The sequence below is a fragment of the Cydia pomonella genome, chromosome 11 (genome assembly GCF_033807575.1).
Source record: "Cydia pomonella isolate Wapato2018A chromosome 11, ilCydPomo1, whole genome shotgun sequence".
Taxonomy (NCBI): Eukaryota; Metazoa; Arthropoda; class Insecta; order Lepidoptera; family Tortricidae; genus Cydia; species Cydia pomonella.
Genome location: NC_084713.1, coordinates 3,660,832 through 3,672,851, shown reverse-complemented (window position 1 = coordinate 3,672,851; position 12,020 = coordinate 3,660,832). Strand labels below are relative to the sequence as shown.

Below are 12,020 nucleotides of genomic sequence, written 5' to 3'. Positions count from 1 at the left end.
TCAAAATTTGCAATAAAAAAAAAACGAAACCTATATACCTAGAATATATTATGCTGAAGCGATCGAAATCAAAATCAAAGTGATTTGGTAAGATTTAATTAGCGCAACCCGTTGTCTCCCGAAATGGAATTTTACAGAAAAAGTACCGTTATTTCGTTAGGGTCGCAAAGCTATTCTTCCCTCTTGCTTTTTAGCAAGTTAATGTTACTATGAAAAAACTAAAGGTATTCATAGCCCTTATTAGGCTTAGTCCGAAGAGACCGAGTGCTGGACAGGCATTTTCACCCCGGACGACAATGGAACAGAACAGGTTACGGCGGTTATAGCAAACAATTTACTTATTAGAAGCAAAGAAAATTGGGGGCTAAAATGTTGCTCAAGCGCAACGGAAGGATGATTCTGATTTAGAAAATTTTTAAGGTTTTCATCTTATTTTGATGTGATCTTCAGTCGTGTTATTAGGCATCTCACACGCAGCTATGTAGAGGTAAGAAGAACAATTTATGTGCACCACAATACATCGCGAACAAATATTTTGACTATGATAAAAAATGACAAATCACCGACAGCGCACTTCACTCCGTCAATAACTTCTGAGTTCATGTCATGTCCTTGTGCGACCATCCGCCATCGGAGAAATTTCGAACTATTATTTACAGCTGCCAGCTGGACACTTTGGCAACAGTTCTCCCATAAGAGATTATTCTCCTTCCCTCTACCCTCCATACGCTCATCAAGTAGAGCGCCCAAGGTGCTTAAGTTCCTGCAGTACGTTCAGCTTAAGCCAGCAGTTTTTGAAAAACCGTAGCGCTGTTTTAGATAGTGTAAAATATTTAAATGTCAATATATATATTTAATTAAAATGCACTTATTAAAATCTAACGACAAAGCTACTCATACTAAGAATCCTACTATGATTTTTTACTTTTATTTTTAACTCCCCATCGGCACACAAACCTCCTCAAGGTTAAGCCTACGATAGGTCTTGTATTAAATTCTAGACTGTAACTTATCTGTTTATTCAATAAATAAAACATGAAATGGCTGCCAAAAACTACGAATAGCAATCTTGAGGTTTCTTTATAGAAACTTCATTGATTCAAAACCCGATATCGTGCCTTTTGTTCGATAGGAAAAAATCACGAATCAATCTAAAACAATTTGTAACAATGTTTTCACAAAATCTAAAAATATGAAAGATGCTTCTAAAAATATTTTATATTTGAATGTAAATACAAAAGGTGTATGTGAAGTCCGCAATCCGCATTGGGCTAGCGTGGGGACTGCAGCCTAAGCCTGCTCGCGCTGAGCCGAGGCCTGTGCCCAGCAGTTGGACGTATATACCTACTCGTAGCATGAATTATTATATTATTATTCATATCGATACAGCAATTAAATATGGTATTATATATGGTAGTTTATATATTGTTATTATTTATTTATGTAGTTTATCAGTACGGTTTGCTTTTTTTTAATCAGTCACTATATTTTTTTTCTCTGCATTAATTCTAGATAAGTATCTCTGTTTGGCCCTATGGTTGACTGGTAGAGAATGCCATTTGGCGTTAAGTCCGCCATTTGTACATTGTTGCATATATTTTGTGCAATAAAAAATAAATCATTAATTAAAAGCTGTTTTCTTTGTGTCATTTTCTTGGATACACTAGTTATTTTTATAACGTGTAAAAGAAGTTCCAGGGTCAATTCCATGTCCAATGAAATTATTAAGAATATCCAATTACTTCAAACCTTCACTACCAATTCCACCACAAAAATTTAACTGCTTCCTATCCATTCCTTTCTCCCACACAATATTAACCCTTTTAAGACCAGCAACATTTTAGTTTACAACTTTTTGCATCACCCGTGAGCGGTGACTCATCGAGTCAATGTTCGCTCTGCGCCTTTGATGGACTTTTTGCAATGTTTTTTTAAAAGCCTTATACAGTCTGACTACCGTGCTACGAGAAATGTTGTAACTTTAAAGCAGCTTGTGGTATATATGTCTTTTTATTAAAAGTGGCATGGAAGCTGCGAGATTCTATGTTAATTTTCCATTAATTAAAGGTTTTGGGTCAGGTTAAGTAATGTTTATATGATTTTTTTTTATGAAAAGGCATTACTCATACATTCACACAGAAATATGTTTTATAATTCAATAGACTGTTACAGCTTGCACTTAATAATATATAGCAATTGACGGTCACACACAGGGCTCGGAACCGGTTTATTTTTAAATCCCAAAATAGCCCAATATTTTTAATTATTTTATACTCTTTACGTAGGACTGGATCATGTTTTGAGGCAACAACTTCGCATTATTAGATAGTCCCATTAAAAATTAAATAATACACTAAAGAACGAAAAAGAACGTAATAATACCGGTATTTTTTGTATGAAGAATAAACCGGTTCCGAGCCGTCACACACCAATAAATTTTATAATTCAATACGCTGTAACTGTTTGTAATTAATACAATTCAGCAATTCTCTTACTTAGGCAACTCAGCAAGCTTCGAAGCCTAAACACGGTACTCGACTGAATAGCTCTCTATTCAGCAATCTTATTCATTTTTCCGAAACTATTAAAACTTTTAATAATATTCCGCTCTTTTTATAAGTAGGGTCAATGAGGGAGCAGTGACTCAGTAGAAAATAGCCGGGTGTAATGGCTCAAGCCATTTACGCATAACGAGTTTGAGCCACTGTATCCGACTATTTTTTACTGAAGCACTGTTCTCTCTAGTTAGTAGGGACATTAACAGTTATTACTAATATTTAAAGATAAACAACCGGGGGTATAATTACTAAAACAGCGATTTCATTCCCTCAACTTTTACCTATCCGTCACCATTCTATATATTGATCTTTTTATAAAACAGACCAGTAGACGTCAAAAATATGTTTACACTTTTCGCCTTATTACTAAGGAGTAACGTGCATAAGTGTTAACATATCTTTGACGTCCACTGTACTAAAGCATCGTTATGTCTCAAATACAAAATACAAACTTAAATAACTGCTCCCGTATTCATACAACTTCATAATAATAATATTCAGCAAATGAAGGGTTAACAATCCGTATCGAAATTTTCCCAGACATAATTCGTTAAAAATTATGCGAACATCAAAAGAACTGTATCATATTTTCGTCTCGGGCGATTTTATAATTTAAATTCATACCATGACCGCGCTCTACATTTTATAATCAGATAACTTTTTCAAGTCAACCAGTCAAAATCTGCATGAAATCAAAGACATTTTAATAATTGAGACTGCTCCAAAACATAACTGTTTTAAATAGAATAGATTCAACGTAAGTATATCGTAATAAGGATTTATGTTTCGACAACAACTTAACTAACATAAAGTCATATAAATACTATATATTTAGTGTTACTGAAAAGGTTTCCATTCAGCTAGATATCTAGGTATATTTTAATAACTTAAAACTGGGCTTTAGTGAAAGAGTTTTGGACCCGGGTACGTCCATAAATTGTGAATGTCATCTCGCTTTGTGTAGTAGGGCACAGCACAGCGGATGCCATTCCAGATCTAGAGCAGAACCCAACTGGGGAAGTACCTCCACCTTACAGAAAACCGCAGCCAAATAACACTAGACCCTACTCATAGTGTTGTGTTCCTGCCAGTGAGTAAGGTTGCCAGAGCTCAACGAGGGGGGGTTAGGGTCGGCAACGCGCATGTAACTCCTCTGGAGTTGCAGGCGTACATAGGTTACGGAGACTGCTTACCATCAGGCGGGCCGTATGCTTGTTTGCCACCGACGTAGTATTAAAAAAAAAGTTCCAGACTAACTACTATCTCTCCGATAAAACTTTAATGGGTCCGTTACTGCGCCATCCCTAGTAAAGACAGGGAACGTGACTGTATTGGACATTGATAGTCTTTATTATTTTCTTCTCTCCGGTGTAGTCCAACCACATAGTGGCCATAAATACGATGGAACCTCAGAATAGTGACCTGAAACAGATTTGATAGAAATCGAGGACAACGGGCAAAGAATACAAACCATTTGTTTAGGAACAATGAATTAGTCGTAATGTGTTAAATTCAAACTTTAACAGAATACAAATATCACTTATCAGTAAAATTCAAAGTTGATCTGACGAAAATGTAGTTTTCATAGAATCATTCCCAGACAATTTACAGAAAAGAAACATAAATTTCAATAATAATGTTAGTGACATTACCCTTAAAAGCGTTTTTTTGCAATCGTTCCCGAAACCGACCGTTATTATTTTTTATATTCGTCATAAATCTCACAAAAACAACAACAAAGGTTTTTTGTAAAGTATCCCGAATGGTCACCGGAGATTTTTAGGAGCGTTCGGACGGGAGAGGAATTTTAAACAGGAACCCTTTAAAGGAATGAGATGCCTGAGAGTCCTGGACTGATGTTCACAAAGCTTAGCACTCGTAGTCAAGTACAAACTTATAATTTAGTGGTACAATAACAATTACCAATAATAAAAGAAGATAGATATAAAATAAATTAACATGTACTTATTTGTATCGTATGATTTGGTGTATATAATTATAATTTTTAAATCAAATTTCCATAAAGAAAAGTATCTATAGTACCTATTGTATGTTATTAGGGTATTACATGATTTCTATAGTAATTTAAATTGTATTTTTTCTTATTTAATGCATGTTAATTATAAGATATTATGCTTTGAAACGATGTCCCGCTCAGTTTCTTGGCGGTCCTATATTGGGATACCCTCCTCCATTTGGGGGGGGGGGGGGATTTATATCTTCTCGTGTCAGAGGGGTTAGAGCCGGCGTAGCTTTATTTAACGTTCATAAGCGCATTGTAATATGCCTACTTGAATAATAAACTAACTTTATCATGACAAGTCAGTTTAGAATGAAAAGTTTAGTTCCAATGAAATTTCGCAATATAGCACGTGATCATATATTACTGGTTAGGCTTTAACTAACATTTAGAATACGGTGTTTTTGTTTCTAACACGCTTGGAAGGCCATTTCAAACTTATATTGTGACATCAAAATGATATCTAAATGTATGCAATTCTCTTGTACTTTTCCGTACCTGGACTATGACCGCGAAAATCGAAGTTCGCAAATTGCGGGCATCTTTTTCTGTCACTATAATTAGGCCTTCATTGGAGTAAAAGAGCAAGCCTTAAACTGGAATCCCCAAGGAAAGAGGAAACGTTGCCGTTCAAAACAGACCTGGTGCCGGACTATTATTGCAGAGGTGAAGACTATTGGAAAGACTTGGAGCGAACTCAAGGACGAAACTCAAGACCGATCCAGATGGCAGCGCACTGTGGACGCCCTCTGCCCCATCTAAGGGACATAGGACAATAATAAGTCAAAAGTAAGTCAAGGTTTTCGCAGTAGGCCCTCTATATTGGCGCGAGTGAGACGCATGGGCGAATTAGAACAAAGTGCCATCATTTAGATATCATTTTCATGTCACAACGTACCTAAGTTTGAATTAGTGTCTGGGTCAAGTTATATTAGCTACGAACGGTACAGCCCAAAGTTCTTGTGAATAAAACTGAATGAATGACAGGTCCAGAATATATCCACCGTGACATTGAACTTACATAGAGGAGAATGTTCAACTCAAATACAAATATGTGGTCCGAAGAATGCAGTGGGAATTAGGAGGGTTAATAAGTCAAAAGAAGAGGTAGATATCCCAATCCAATTTAGCTAGAATCCTAAATGGCTCAACAGGCACGGAACGTGACTGTACCTCGGCAGTGCCCAACATTTTATGGTACTAACACATTTACTACGTTATTTTTTTCCTTCCATGTTTATTTCGAACGAAATAAACATGGAATCCCGTTTGATATATTTATTAAACGTATACCTATGAAATACCTAGAAATAAACGTCAGGAGACAACCTTATTCCATTAACCTAAGCGTTTAAGATTTATCGGCTCGCTCGATCTCTTATCGTATAACTGTGTTAAAACTGCTTAATGATCGCATGCACAGACATATTTATTTTTACGTGAATGCACATAAAACAATAAGTACAAATACAAATGACAGACTTAATGCCATAAGGCATAACCTTACCAGTCAACCATTGCACCGTTTAAAGGAAACGTTTGTTAGATGCAGGCTTTGTAAATGTAAATAATAGGTACCTATACCTACATATATACATCGTTACACTTCAACTCTAAAATTCAAAGACACAGTTTAGCTGATAAGTCATGATGATGATCATACCACCCATTTATCGCCCACCGCTGAGCATACGCTTGTTTTCGAATACGCCACTTGTCCCGATCCTGGGCTAAAACTCATCCAGAAGTGACCCACAATCTTCCGAATGTCCGCCCAACGAGATTGTAAGTTGTATGGTAGGAAGGTATGTGTTAGCAAGACCGGAAAGCAGGTTAAGACTGTAATAAAAATTACGTATTAAAGGTTCTAATTTTTATGCGCTATTTTACTTAGGCCCCATGTATATTTCTGATAACTAAACGCGTAGGTGACCACACATCTCAGACACGTGCCTGTCACACGTGGGTTACAAGTCGCGGTACATGCAACAACTATTTACAGATATCTCTGTGATCATGATCATACGCGATTCCCTTGAACGACTTGGAACTCTTTAAACACGTTTAATGATTCTATAATTTGCACCTACTTACATAAGTATTAAACTGTCTATACATTTCATTTATACCACAGACCAACTTACAAAAGATATACTATGAGACAGAGACCTCTGGTTAGATCATTGAATCGTGTCAATTTAATTTATTGCAGAGGAGACCTGGATTTCTTTAAAAGAATGGATCATTATGTAAATTACTCATAATGACAAGATACGAAATATTTAAATATATGCCTTGAAAGATTGCGGTAAGGACTATTAGTTATATTATTAGGGTTCCTTGCTCAAAATTTAGTTGCCGTCTCTCTCCAACGCTCCACATTTTTGTCAAGTTGGCAGCAACTTAAATAGCCCAGACGGTGCACGGGTTATTTTAACGTCAAACTTCTATGACATTATGACGTTTACTTGACACTTGCATCTTCTGGACTATCAAAATCGCTGCCAACTTATCTTGGTCTGACTTAAAGGTTTTATCTCTTAAACCGTAAAAGATAGGTAACTCCTAAGATGCAAAAAAAATTAGCTAGTTATTTAGCCTTTTTGGCGCCAATGACGGATATATTCGCACCGTAGCGTAGGTCCAGCGCTGAAGACGGAATTATCCGTCACAGACCACAGAGCAACATAGACCAACGTGCATATGCATTAAGTTCAATTTCAGTTTTGACACTTCGGTGACGGTGACGTGGCGTCCGAGTGACAGCTTTCGTGTTTGACACGGCGTCGAAAAGGTTAAGAGGGTTATATTAATAAACTAGATATCTTAGAGCATATAGACAGGAGTCGCCTTTAAGAGCTTACCCCTCTGCTGCAAAATCCAAATCACAATGTGCACAATTGCGCATACTATTGTATGGACTAACGTTTACTTATCTGACGTGGTTATTTCTACGTCACCAGACTGTTTTGTAAAGAAAATGACAGACATGGCGTTTCCAGTCTAACGCAGCGGCTTACGTGACCGAATAACTCGCGAACGCGATGCGGCGCGGCGCGGCGCGTGTGAATCAATCCTTCGATACCTATGGAAGTGTTCTATGTGGGCGGTCTCGTTGCGACCGCGAATGCCGTGCCATGGGCCACCGCGCCGCGCCGCGCCGCGTGGCGCCGCTTCGCTTTCGCTAGTTATTCGCTCACGTAAGCCACTGCGTAAGCTAGATAAATACTTCAAAGTAAACGATACATAAGTAACAAACAATACAAACGTATCAAAATCAGTGAAGCGTAGATTTCTCAAAGCTAACTCTGCACATTTGTGGAAGTGTGGAATGCCGTCATAAACGTCATAGGAATTTGACGTTTACGGCGACGCTTTACGGTAACACTTCCACACTTTGTCATTGCGAAATCTGTGCAAAGTTCCTTGGTCCGACTTTTTTCACACTTTTGTTTTAAATTATTATATGTTTATGTGCTTCACATTTTGTAACTTAAATTTGAACCACTTCCTGGGGTCTGATTGAGCTGAAATTTGGCATAATTTCGTATTTCCGATGACATTGCAATAATAAATAGGCTAACATAGAACTGATCTGATGATGCACTCGGTAGGTAGGTAGCCAAAGGAACTCTTCGATGGGAAAACGTAAACACATTGAGTATAGGCTCTCGAGAAGTACCTGATAGACATAGAAAGAAGAGAAAGTACAGTCGGTATTAAAAGTGTCTATCAAAATATAATTTTGACGGTTACTTGTTCGGAATATTAATAGTACCTACCCCTTGGTACACAATTCAGAAACGCACTTGACCGAAATATAGTGAAGTGATATTTAAGAGAGCAATTTAAATATTGCCTATATTGCGTCAGACGGGACTTTCTTTAATATAAATGCGCTTTTAATTTAACGCGTTATGAAAGGAAAATATTATTAAAGGTGTAGGTTAAATTATTGCTTTGTTTCTGGTGTCTAGGTCGATATAATGTTTACACTCGTCACGACTTGTGACTATACTTATTGGTGTGAAATAATATCTTTTCCACATAGAGTAAAAGGAACCTTTGGCAAATCCACATAATTTTGTGACAGTTTACTTGTTACAATAGACAAAATTACTTATTAATTAATTTTGGAGTGATATTTGACATTAGCCTGAAGTAGTTTTCTGTCAAAAATAACAGTGAATTTTGACACAAAACTATTAATATGACGAGCTCATATTAATCAACAGGTTCAATAGGTCAGTTGAAGTGCTATGGCTAGGGCTACGGGTCTTAAAAGAATATAATAGGTAGGTACATATGACTAGTATTTAAATAAAATGAAGTAAATTTGGGCTGCTGTAATTCAAGACAAAAATGGTCAAAAATTCTCAATATCCAAAAAACATGGATTTAAGTATGTAATAATGACACGGAGGGCTTTCAAAGGCAGAAACTTAGATTTGACAAGAGCACTACATATTAACATACAAAAAATCAGTCGAGCCATATTTAATCCAATGTGAAATGAAGCAATTCAATGGCTTATTTACATTAGAGGTCAAAAATACAACCGTTCACCAGAGGTACCCACAAAATATTACATTGCATAGGTATGTCACATCTACAGTCTAACCACAGATAAGGTAGAAGTACTAGTGCTCGACGCTGCACTAGTCACCGACATGGGCACTTTATTTCATGGAAATATAGGTTAAATTTGAACAACGAAGATTTTTCTGTATTCGAACTTAATCCTTGTCACTTTGATATAAAGTGCCCATGTCGAGTACTAGTGCAGCGTCGAGCACTAGTACTTCTACACCTCAGTTATATATACTAGCATATTTCCTACATCATTATAGTAAATAACACACAAAATGCCACCTGTCGCGAATGTAGGTCGACTTAAGTATAAAATCCTTGTAAAAACATATAATCGCGTGGGCTTCAAGTTTTTATATTATTCACGTTTCGACTTGTAGACATTTTTTGTAGATAACTTTTGTTCCACCTACGCAGAGATAATGCTATCTATTCGTTACTATTTGCTTAACTAAATAGCGTGTGCCGTTCTACGAGAAAATTGACCTAAATCTTTAAATATATGTTGGAATTTCGTTGATAGTAAAAGTATGTCAGGTTTAGCTCGCTTTTTGAGGGAATGATATTTTTGCATTAGACAATTCTGCGCAAAGTAAAATATTTTCTACGTAAAATATTTTTTTAATTTTAAGAAATAATGTTTCAAATTCGATTCTGGATTTGAACATACGGAAGAATATGTAAGGTTCTTAGTGAAATGTAAAGTGAGAAAAGATCGTGTCATTCACGAAGACGCGTGCCTTGACTTCTATTGTCATGTTATTAAAGGTTAGATTTGACAAATCTGCGCATCATCGTATATGACACAAACTATAAACAAGGCCTGGTTCCCCGTCTAATGACCACTCCACAGGCACTGAGCATCGGCGTCTAGTGTCTAGTCAGAGCTATGAAATTTGCGTCCTTGCGCAGTTGCGCTAATGTTGCGTCGAGCAGGGCTTTACAGCGGAAATCGCAATTTGCTAATTTCGGTGTTCAAATAGAGTTGATTAGACGCCGACGCTCGGGAGACGCTAGTATGAGGTGGCTCTAAATTGGAAGGTCAGGAAAAAAAATAAAAAAATAAACGTTTATTCACGTTTCATGCCTCATAAATATTTACAATATACTTCTGCCAAACCACAGAGTGGTTTGTTGGCAGACGAAGCTCCTATAATATGCAAGCTAGGTAGTCTATATGTTACTTATATCATTATCTTTTTAACCCCTTACCGCATGCGCAGCCCTATATGGCAGTTATAATATTCAATTGTATTGATAGCTATTAAAATTTATTTTTAAACAGATATGGCAGTCGCTATGTAAAAAAAATTGCCTTGCCAATTCTTGATTTAGGTGACGGTAGGATAAAATGACTGATTGAGAAAGCAAAGTGGATACATATTAATCTCACAAGTTAGTTCTCATACTAAAAAGAGAAACTCATACCGACGTGTTAGATTTGAGTCAGCAAACCATAAACATGGGCAATAAAATTGGTTGTAAAATCATAATACGTGACACCTTTTACTATATATTAAATCTTCGCTAAACGGTATATCTTCTATATGTATAGCCAGTTGTAAGTACTTACGTCATCTTCCTTTTCTTTTCTTCAGAAGAGTGACAAGGAACAACAATCGAACTCGTGTATAGGAGATTTAAGACAAAATTAAGTCCACACCACTGCTATCTTTAACTTTTAATTCGTGTTGCGATAAAGAAGAGAGATTCAGGATCGAAGAAAGATTAATGTTGCATCAAGCAGAAACGCTTATTAAGCTTAGAAAGAAAACTGCCAAGAAGTCGCATATATGGTGAAAATATTCGCTGTATTGGGTAAGGTCCTGGTGGCTCAGATGGCAGAGCACTGGGCTAGCGATCCAGTAGTCGTGGGCTCAAGTTCCACCCAAGGCAGTGAATTTTTCAATTTATTTCTATTCACCTGGCTCGTACAGTAGTCGTAGTGACCGGGACGTAATCTTAATCTTAATCTTATATTATAATAGGTACAATTCAAACCATTTCTTAAAAAAAGTAATGCAGAAACTTAGGTAGGTATTTGTACTGCACTTGGTTACTGGCGATATGACTTGAATACTAAATGAAGACTTTACTGTTCTCAAACGACATTTAACTAAACATTCTTACTCAAATGCAATATTTTACTCAAATTGTACCAACTTTTCACAATTTTACTTAATCTTTGATTTCAGTAAGTATAAAATATCAATATTTTGATTAGCGTGAACTCTATAACTTCTTTTTTGGCGTCAATATGCAAGTTAGATATGATCGTAAAATAATAAACATGCCCCAGACAGATCAAGCGTGATTCCTTCGGCAGTTACGACAGGAATATAAATAAAAAAAGAATATCGGACAGGATGGTTCCCAAGTTCCCACAGCCGGTGTTTTTATGGGCCCCGAAATGGTTCGCTGCCTCCCGGGTCAATTTTGTCTGACGCGTACCTTGTAATTTCTGAACCATTAATATTACGTATGATCAAAGAGCTAACATGACAATTCAAAGGCAGTGAAAGGTACAATCAGTTAATGCAACTGTGAGGTTTTATGACGTGGATAAAAATATATGGACTAACTATAGTATACTTGAAGTATTTCATACGTGTTTGTTTTAATGATGGTCAAGATCTTGAGTATTCCTATCCAATTGCAGGTATGTTGGCGCTTGTAATTATGTTTTAATTTGAGCTTGGGTAGCTAACATGGCAATATTGAGTTTAAGATAATAAAATGTACTAAGATTAATAAAGTCCGTAAAAACACGACTGTGGTCGTCGATTTAGGGATCGGATCTTACTTTTCTTCGTGTCGGTTTCGTAACAGTAGCTTTTTTATGTGAGCGGGGT

The 12,020-nt window shown here is 36.6% G+C and overlaps 1 protein-coding gene across 2 annotated transcripts in view; it reads left to right on the top strand.

The window, feature by feature from the left end:
* LOC133522653 (protein TANC2) overlaps positions 1-12,020 on the top strand; it is a 262,748-nt gene that overhangs the window by 42,068 nt on the left and 208,660 nt on the right. The gene's annotated exons all lie outside the window — the stretch shown is intronic.